Source organism: Petaurus breviceps, unplaced genomic scaffold (assembly GCF_028583685.1).
Source record: "Petaurus breviceps papuanus isolate PSGF00001 unplaced genomic scaffold, PetGlider_PUasm1.0 40, whole genome shotgun sequence".
In the NCBI taxonomy this organism is placed as follows: Eukaryota; Metazoa; Chordata; class Mammalia; order Diprotodontia; family Petauridae; genus Petaurus; species Petaurus breviceps.
In genome coordinates this window covers 5,967,696-5,978,640 of record NW_027186315.1, presented here as the reverse complement: position 1 = coordinate 5,978,640, position 10,945 = coordinate 5,967,696, and the positions used below count along the sequence as shown (strand labels likewise).

Here is a 10,945-nt window from a genome sequence, read left to right as displayed (position 1 = left end):
AATACCATTAAATATTTTAGAAATTTGCGGAATATTAAGGAAATTGATGGAAAAGAAGCAAGGGAAGAGGATGTCATTGTATCTGATTTAAAACTTTATCATAAAGCAGAAATCATCAGAACTCCTTGGAAAATCAAAACTACTGAGAAATAAACTTGTGGATCAGTAGAATAAGTTAGGAAGAGAAGATATGGTAGTTAATGACTATAGTAATTTACTATTCGATAAACACAAATACTCCACTCTATAGGATAAGAACTCACTTTTAGATGAAAACTGCTGGGAAAAGTGGAAAATACTATGGCACAAACTAGGCATGGAGTACCAAAATCTAAACCACCATCACAAGATTAGGTCAAAATGGGTACATGGTTTCGGCATTAAGGGTGATAGGATAAACAAATTAGGAGAGCAAGGAATAGCTTACCTGTCAGATCTATGGAGAAGTGAAGCATCTGTGGCCAAACAAAATATAGATAAAATTCTGAAATGCAAAACTGATCATTTTGATTATATTAAATTTAAACATTTTGTACTAACAAAGTAAATGCAACAAGATGAGAAGGGAAGCAGTAAATCAGCAAAGAATTTTTCTACTCAGTGTCTCTGATAAAGGTTTCATTTCTAAAATATATAGAGAACTGAGTAAAATGTATAGGAATATAAATCATCCTCTAATTGATCAATGATCAAAGGATATGAACAGGTAGTTTATGGATGAAGAAATAAAAGTTATCTATAGTCATATGGAAAAATACTCTAAATTATTATTTATTAGGGGAATGCAAATTAAAACAATTTCTGAGATACAACCTCACACTTATCCAATTGGCTAAGATTAAAAAAAATTTAAAAAAAAATTATTAATGTTGAATTTGTGGAAAACTTGGAACACTAATGTATTTTTAACAGAGTTGTGAAACGATCCAAACATCCTGATGAGCAATTTGGAATTATACCCAAAGGGAAGTAAAACTCTCCATACCCTTTGATTCAGCAATACCACTACTAGTTTGGTATTCCTAAGGGGTCATAAAAAAGTGGAAAAGGACCCACAAGTACAAAATATTTTTAGTAGCTCTCTTTGTGATGGCAAAGAACTGGAAATTGAGGTGATGCCCATGTATTGAAGAATGACTGAACGAGTTGTGGCATATGAATATAATTGAATACTATTGTGCTACAAGAAATGATGAGCAGGTGGATTTGAGAAAAATATGGAAAAATTTACTTGAACTGATGCTGAATGAAGTGAGAAGAACCAGGAAAACATTGTAGACAGTAACAGTAACTTTGTGCAATGACTTACTTTGATAGGCTTTACTTTTCACACTAAGACAATGACATAAGATCATTTTTATGATGTAAAATGCTATCTATATCCAGGGGCTGGAGGCGAGGGGGAGGGGGACTATGGAGTCTAAATGCAGATGGAAACCCTTTACTTTTTTATTCCCTTTCTTGTGTTTTATTTTCTTTTGTTCTGATTCATTTTTAAAATATAACTAATGTTGAAGTATGTTCAGTATTGCATATGTATTGCCTGTATCAGATTGCTAGTTGTCTTTGGGTGGGGTGTAGGGAGGGAGGAAGGCAGAAAAAAATAGAACTCAAAATCTTAAAGGTGAATGTTGAAAACATTTTCATAGAATTGAGAAAAATAAAATGCTATAAAGTGGGAAAATAAAATAAAGAAATAAAATAAAAATAAAGAAATTTTTAAAATCTCTGATTATCTTTTAAAATTAATTTTACTTTTCATTTTCCTTGTCTGAGATCATTATTTCTGCATTTGTGTTTTTCCCCCTTAACTTCAGCTGAAGCATGATAGATTCAATTTGATTTCCTTAATTTTAACTCTGTGTCAATTTCTCTTCAAAGTGTTACTATTTTAAACAACTTGTTATTGGGTTCTGGTTTCTAATCCAGTCTGCTCTCTGCTTCTTTTTTATGGGTGATCTATTCACATTCATTTGTTGTTCAGTCATGTTTATAATGTTGGACTTTTCATGACACCAAGGGTCATGTCAAAGACACTGGAATGGTTTACCATTTCCTTCACCCGTGGCAAAGGTGGGTTAAGTGACTTGGTCATACAGGTAGAAATTCCTGAGAATTATTTAAATTCAAGTATCCCTGACTCTAAACCCAGGGCTTTATCCAATGTACCACCTGTCTGTCTTTCCACCTTCATACTTATGATTACTATGTATTTACTTTCATTCTATTTTCTTCAATTTATCATTATCTTTCTCTTTTCAACATATCTTTCCTTAAGTCTCTTTTACTTCTGACCCCTGACTCAATTTATCTGATCTCTATTTTATCATCTTCTTTTCTCTTATCCCCTTCCCATTTATTTTCCCTTTTAGGTAAGATAGATTTCTATAACGAACTGAAAATATGGACGTGTGTCTACATACATATGTATGCATGTATCAATTTATTGCCAAATATGTACAAATGCATACATATATGTATATATACATATATAGATGCATATACATATATACACAGAGATATGTAGACAGAAAGACAGATAGATAGATATACTTCTAATATTAGTTTCTAATTTCCCTAATAATGATAATGTTCGTAGGAATTACATGTTTCATCTTCCCATATAGTATTAGAAAATTTTAATTTCATTGATCTTTTTCTTATTTCTCTTCCCTGTTTTCCTTTTTATGCTTCTCTTGAGTCTTGTGTTTGAATGTAAAATTTTCTATTCAGCTCTGGTCTTTGCATCAGCAATGCTTGAAAGTACGCCGTTTCGTGGAATATTTATTTTTACCTTGAAGAATTATACAGAGTTTTGTTAGATAGGTTATTCTTCTTTTTAACCTTAGCTCCCATGCTTTCTGGAAGATCATACTGTAAGTGTTCTGCTTCTTTAATATGGAAGCTGCTAATTCCTTCATGATCATGACTGTAATTTTTTGAAATTTGATTTTTTTTCTTCCTGACTTTTTGAAATATTTTCTCCTTGACCTGGGATCTCTGGAATATGACTACAATAGTCTGGGGACATCTCATTTTGAGATTTCTTTCAGGATGCAATCAGTGAATACATTCACGTTTTATTTTACCATTAAGATCTGAGATTTGGGAAATATTTTCTTTAAAATTTCTTGAAATACAATGTCTAGGCTCTTTTTTATCCTGTCTTTTAAGTATTCCAATAATTTTTAAATTATCTCTTTTCAATGTCTTTTTCAGGTCACTCCTTCTAATGAGATATTTCACTTTTTCTTCTATTTATTTTTTAAATTCATTTGACTTTATATGTATTGTTTCTTAATGTCTTATGGAGTTATTTTCTTCAACCTGACTAATTCTAACTTTTAAGGAATTATTTCACTGAGGGAAATTTTGTCTCTCTTTTCCCACTTAACCAATTTTACTTTTTAAGTTATTTTCTTCAATGAATTTTATACCTGCTTTTCCATTTGTCTTGTTCTGCTTTCTAAGAAGATTGTTTCTTCAGTGATTTTTTTTTCTTTTTAATTCATTTACATTATGGAAACTTGAGTAACACACAGTTGCTTGGTAACAGTGTGTAAGGGTTATGGGATTTAAATATCTTCCATGCCCCATAGGACGTGCTGACGTAGCAGGAAGGGGCGGAGCAAGAGAAAGCGAAAGCCAGAGAAAGCGAAAGCCGAGCTAGCGTTCCTGTGGTGGCTGGCTGGTGGTGGTTGCGATGGCGGCGGCAGCAGCAGAGGCAGCGGCAGCGCGAAACCCTTTTTGAGTTAGGACTGCTAAGGACTTTCTGCTAAGGACTCCTGCTGAGGACTGCCAGGGGCCGGAGCGGCTGGGAGCGCGCTTCCAGGACGCTGGGTGGTTGCTGTGCATGGGGAGAGGAGGACCTTTGCCTGAGGTAGCCTGTTCTGTTTTAAAGGCTTGAAAATGTGGGTGCTTTCTACTTTATCTACCTGTGCCAATGTCATAACTACTCTGATAGCTTTCACTTTCTGGTTTTGGGACTCAGTCTTTTGGTATCTTAATAAATTTTCTAGTTTATTTCCCCATATGGCAAGCATGACGTATTTTGTAATGGATAATTATATCAGCATATTTGTAATCTCCATAGGCATTGTGAATATGGCATTGCTGATACACAGTGGAGCACAAAAAGAGTGGGGAGCTCTCAGAGATGTGGTTTATAGCACTGCATTTGCTCATCTGCTTATCTAGAAATATCAAGACTGTTTTGATGAAAATGATGGGAAAATTCAAGCTGCTAAATGAAAACAAAGAACTCTGCAATCTTTGCCAGCAGGATAATTCATCTATCTCTAAGAATGCAGCATTTATTTCCATCAAAAGTAAAATACAAGCAAAACTTTGAGAGATACAGGATTCTTGGCTCAGCAAGAAGGCAGATGAAATTTAGTTTTCTACTGGTAGCAACAATGCAAAGATCTGTTATGATGCCTTGAAGGATATTTATGGGTCAAAGACATATGGTGCATCTCAACTAGTTAGTACTGATTTAGTCTCATTGATTAGTTATAAGAACATGATCCTGGAGAGAGGGGCTAAATATTTTCATAGTGTTCTCAGCAGACCATCATCAATCAAAGATGAAGCCCTTGACCATTTCCCTCAGGTTGAAGTCAATCCCTCCTTAGATGAAGTTCAAATCGAACAAGAGGTTTTGAATGTCATTAAACTCCTTTCATGTGACAAAGCAGCAGGTACTGACACTATTCAATGTGAGATTTATAAGGCGGGGGGAGGGTCCATTGTTTACATAAAAGTGGCTGAAATTTTCCTCGTTATATAGCAAGAGGAGATTATCCCCCAGGAGCTCAAGGATGAATCCATTGTTGATCTCTATGAAGGTAAAGATATGGATTGTCCTGTGACAATCACAGGGGGGGGGGGTCTCTCTCTCTCAATCATTTCCAACAATATTCTTGCCAGAATCCTTATTAATAAGCTAATTCTTCACTTGGAAAATGGTCATCTACTTGAGAACCAGTGTGGCTTCAGCAGAGGTCTGTACATGACATTCACAGATCTGACCAAGGGCTTTGATACTGTCGCTCGTGAAGACTTACAGAGAATTGCTTCAAAATTTAATGGCCTGGAGAAGTTCGTCATAATTGTACATCAATTTCATGAAAGCATGCTTGCCCAAAGTGAAACAAGGCTGTGTGTTTGTTCCCATGCTTTTCAGCATGTTTTCAGCCATCTTGTCAAATACTTTCAGTGAGGATGAACATGGCATCAAGATCAACTACTGCACTGATAATAGATTCTTTAACTTGAAAAGGGTACATACAAGTCAAGACCAAAGATTTGTTTGCAGATGATTGTGTACTCAATGCAGCCTCTCTGTGCACACATCGATAAAGAGGCTGACACATGCATTGTCAGAGATATACAGAACTATTTTGCTGACATCATTGTTGTATGCCTGTGAAACCTGGACAGTATAGTGTAACAGCAAACAGCCTAGGATACCCACATGGCAACCTTTATTATCCACTTCCCAATTACAAAGTAACAAGCTGCACCCCAATCAAGCCCTTCCTATTGGGTTTCACTTGAGGCCCACTAAAGGGAAGGGAAGATCTTTACATTCCTTTACCAATACATATAGCAGTCCCATCCCAGCAAACTGGATTGCTTTCATTTGCATTATCTTAGGAAGATTCTGAGGATTGCCTAGCAGGGTAAGAAGCCAGACACTCATGTCCTTTCTATAACTAAACTGCCAAGCATTCAAACTCTCTTGCAGAGAGCACAACTTTGATGGGCAAGCCATGTTGTTTGAATGCCAAATGTATGCTTGCCAAAAAAGGACTATTTTATGTAGAATTCAATCATGTCAAGCATTTCCATAGTGGTAAGAAAAAGTGATACAAAGGCACTTTCAAAGGAACTTTGGAACTGATTGTGTGGCATGGGAGACACTAGCACAGGACTATTTAGCATGGAGTACCCACATAAGAAAAGATCCTATGCTCTGTGAACAAAATCGATTTGAAGTAGCTCAAAAAAATGGGAGATGCCTAAATTTCGATGATTCACCACAAAGGTTCAAATGAACTATTAGTGCCCGACCTGTGGTAGAGCATTCAGAGCTTGCATTTGTCTGATTATCCACAGTCGGTCACACTGTAACTTGACTCTAGCATAGTGATGTCATTTTGGTTATCTTCAAGAATGAACGATAACAAACAAATAAACAAGGAAGGAATGTGTGCTTTGGGCTTGTTATCTGTGAAGTCATTTCAGCAAAATCTAGACATGCTTCTGTCAGTAGAAGCAAATGGAATCTCTTAGAATTATCAGATCTAAACTATATGTTTAAGACTGTAAAATATCAGGTCTCTAAAAGAATGAAAGGTGTTTATCCTCTTTAAATAATCTTATGTTACCTGTGAGGAAGGCAGATGGCATGTATTGAATTACATTGGCATTTTGGGAGTTTAACAAAGTTATCATGCCAATCTCTACAGTGGTTCCTGATCTCATCAGTGTTGTAAACCAGGTAGCTCAGGCCCAGGGTAAATGGTATCAACTTTGGCATTTTTCCTCTATTATTGTTGATGATACTTGTCAGGAATAGTTTGCTTTCATCCAGAAAAGAATCAAATATCCTTTACTAATTTTTCCCCAGGGCTACTATAATCATCTTTTATGTTGTCACATTATTGTGAGCAAAGGCCTGAAAGAGTTTTCCTTTCCTGAGGACACTGATGCAAGCAATTATGTTGGTGACATAACATTGACCAGGCCTTATGAGTTCATGGTGTCAGATTCTCTAGATTAACTAATGACCCATATAGGTAACAAGAGTGGGAAATAACCCTGAGGTAATTCAGGGTCCAATTAGTATCACTAAAATTTGGAGAATATTGTGTATAGGTTAATTCCAAAGGGTTCCAGGCACAGTGTAGATTTTTCTAATAATACTTGCTTCCCTGTAACCTGAAAAGAAAGTCTAGAGACTTAATGGAGCATTCGAGTTTTCAAAGAACCCACAGTTTAAATCTGGGTATACTCATGGCCTCCATTCCTGAGAGGAAAATTGGGAGCCATGTACCAAATGTAACCCATTTATGTGGTAGGATTGCCTGGCAGTGGTAAGGGCCCAGTTGAGGTTTTATAACATAAATTTGTATTGCAAGCAGTCAAAATAGTTGCATAATTTTCTCCATTTTTATTCAACGGAACACATATAGGAACAAAGGCAGCAAATGGTGAGAGTGCACCAGTGCTGTAGTTTGGCATAGTACAATCAGTGAAACAAAATGATGACTCAAGGGAAAAGAGAAGAAAGGACACTGTAATATAATGCCAAAAGGAAGGCAACTTCCCAAGGTTCAGAATACCAGCATAGGTGCTCTCCATTTTATTCAGTAACAAACCCAGAACAGAGAAGATCAAAACATGACATAATTCCAAATACAGCATTTACTAAGTGTGATTAAATAATCTCCAAGTACTACCCCACCCCAGGACCTTCCAATCATTCAATCAATTACAAAGTCCCTGTTCTAAGTACTACTCCACCCCTAGGCTATACCTTCATTTGGTCCACCACAAAACCCCTCTTCTCAAATGGAGATTAGTTTCCAAACATAGGTAAAGTACCCTCATTTGTCAATCACAGAGCACAATAAGGTCAAAAGTTCCCCACCCCTGGATCACAATTGAATCTACCCCAGAGCTACATCAAGTCCAAGCACAGCACTTAATACCCAAATGGAGGTCTTTTCTTCATCTTGACACGAGGCAAGTTCTCAGCAATCTTAGTTCCTGGGGAGATAAGGCTTAGCAAGGCCATAAGATACATTGCCAATCCCTTCATGAATTTATCCTCTGTCTGTAGAACAGTCCTAGAACCCCTGAACACATTAGCAAAGCCCTCTCCCAGGATTTCTGTAAACATACAACAAGAAAATCCTTCTTCAGGGCTTCTGAACCAACAGAAAGGCTCCCAGACCCCTGCAACAACAGCACTGTCCCTCACCAGTGGACAGTATTCATTCTGTCTGCAGGACAGTCTCTAGACCCCTGCAACAACAGCACTGTCCTTCACCAGTGGACAGTATTCACTCTTTGTCTGCAGGACAGTCTCAGGGCTTCTTAGCGAACAGCCAGGTTCCAGGACTTCTTCAACAAAAGGACTGTCTTTCACCAGTGGACAAATCTGGCAAAACAACATCAAAACAGACAGACAAAGTACCAGCAAAACAGCCATGTCTCCTCAGTCCTTGGCAGCTCAGGGGGCAGGTCTCAAAAGTCCAGGGCGATTCAAAGCGGCCACCAGCAATTCTCTTAGTCTCTCTCTCTCCACGAGGTGCTGTTTCCAAAAAAAAGTTTCTTCTGCCTCTCTCTTGTCTCTCCAAATCTACGTCACCAGCTCCTCCCAGTTCAGGACTTTCTTTCCACATCAATAAGTCCATCCCACAGGTGGGATTAACAAGCTCTGGGTTTTAACACAATCAGTTTGAAAACCAAGCCAATACAGGGGAATCTTTAATTGCCATTACTATCACAGACACTTGAATTGTCTGTCCAAGGGCAAGATGGGTAAAAAGGAAAGTGAATAGTGAAATGGAGATTGACTAGGAGGTAATTGAGGATTTATGGGATTGCAGAACATGATGTGCGTAAAATGAATAGGATTTTATTAGTGAAGGCAGAAGAGAAGGTAGAAATCTAATAAATTATAGTGAGATAAGGGATTTAGGAGTTCTTGAATATGGACATGGTGCATTTGTGGGTGATAGTAAGATTAAAGTTATGACCATCTTTGTGTGTGTTCTTTGGAAATGAGAAGATTGAGAAACTGAATGTTTAGGGTCCTTGAGGGAGAGTCAATATATATAGTGAAGTCTCCTAATATTATGGCAGGAGGTGATGAAGAAAGACAAATTGTGAGTCATGTAACAAATTCTTGCCTTCCATCAGAAGACATGTACAACAGAAATTAAAAATCATGTGGTCAAAGCAATGTTTGTCTCTTCCTCCCAACTGAGGCTAGGGATAACTCACAGAAGAAAGTTTATAGTCCATGCACAGAGGAAAGCAACTTTAGGGCAAGGGGAAATTCCTTTATTATCTTCCCTCAGGGGACAATTGTAGAAGAATATGGAAAGCCAAGGGTTGACAGAAAGGTCAGTCCTTCTTTTTACCTGATATGAATTTTACATATTCTTAACTTTGCTTTATTTCTGAGAAACACACCAGTGGTTTCCCCCATTTGGAATTTCAGTAGACTTCTACTAGACTGTCACTATCAGAGAATTGAAAACCTGGGCTAATTCAAAGGCCTTTAGAATCCACTATCATTTGTGATTCTTACCCAGGAGGAGGTTGTAACTATTAGCAAGCTCTGATCTTATATGTTGATGTTTGTTTTTGAACTTACTTCTTGATCAATAGATAACCAAATAACAATGACTTATTTTTACCTTTGAATATCACACATAGGTACAGGTTCTCTCCTCAGGTCCACCCTGGATCTTTAACTAAGAATTAGTTAGTGAGCAATAGAGTTGCAAGTTGGTATGCATTCTATCCTATGAACAAGTTCAGGTTACTTTGTACTGTACCTGGAACCTCTCCTTGCCCTGGTGCAGTCTCTCCTTGAAGAAGAATTTTCCTTATGACCATTCCTGGCTAGATCCCATCCCTTATGTGTATCAACCTCTCTATCTCCCTTTGCTGATCTGAACTAGAAAAAATGACACTGTGATTTATTTCCTTCTCCTTTTCCCTTTTTCTTTCATTCTCCTTCCCCCCCCACACACCCATAACATGACTTGATGTAGTGTGTAGAGGAGGAATTATTACACAGATCCAGGCCACACTACTTTCTGATTCTCTGTCCATCTCTTCTATAGGTGACACTATAATGTGTCACTGAAAAACACTGGATTAACCAATTGAAATCATTAACAGTAATAGTAATAATTCAGTGAGGTGACAAGATAAAAAAAATAAATCCACCAAAATTATCATCATTTCTCTAATATTAATAAATCAACAAACATTCACTATGCCCTATATGCCAGGCACAATGCAAGTAATTTTTACAAATATCTCATTTGAGCCTCACAACCCTTTTAGAAAAATACTATTGTCATTCCTATTTTGGAGTGGAGGCAACAAAGTCAGAGAACAAATGACTTGCCTAAAGTCTTAGGAAGAGAGATTTGATCTTAGTTCTTCCTGTCTCTAGAACCAGGTCTCTATCCACTCCAATGCCTATCAACTTCAGTCATAAAGGGAAATGAATAATTAGAAATATATTCATTGCTCTTATTTGGTTATGCCTTATTATTTTACCATTTTAATTCTATATAAGTCAAGTTGCCAAGAGGATACTTTTTTTTAATAATTGCACAATTATAAATAATCATCGTGTACAAACAAAAGCTTTAAAATCTCAAGGGAAATAATGACAAAAAAAGTAAAAATAAAGAACACATAGAAATACCAGATCTCAAATTACCATAAAAAAAACAGAAATTATCTCAACTTTAAGAGCAGTTTGTAACAAAATTTAAAAAATAAGAAGAAACATTGTATTGATAAAATTGGGAATTGAAATGATAAAAAAGGGAACAGAATCAATTAAAAAAACATGGCTGAGAACAAGTTGTTGAATATGCATTATGATGAAATTCTATTGTGCTATCAGAGATGATTAGAATGATGGTTCCAGAAAAACCTGGAAAGTCTTTTGTGTACTAATACAAAGTCAAGTAAGCAGAACAAGAGGAAAATTCTAGATAGTAATTGCAATAATGTACAATGATAAACTGTGGACAGCTCAGTTATTCTTGTCAATACAAGATTATAAGGAAATTTTAAAGGACTTATGATGAAAAATACTCTCCATCTCCAGAGAAAGAAATATTGAAATCTAAATTCAGATTGAAGCATATATTTTTTTTCGTTCTTTACAAAAACAATT

General features: G+C 36.5%; 1 long non-coding RNA gene across 1 annotated transcript in view; it reads left to right on the top strand.

Moving 5' to 3' along the window:
* Window positions 1–834: 834 nt before the first annotated feature.
* Window positions 835–10,945, top strand: part of LOC138170878 (uncharacterized) — a 148,501-nt gene continuing 138,390 nt past the window's right edge. The window contains exon 1 of the long non-coding RNA XR_011170772.1: window positions 835–868. This is a non-coding gene — a long non-coding RNA (uncharacterized lncRNA). The remainder of the gene's footprint in view (window positions 869–10,945) is intronic.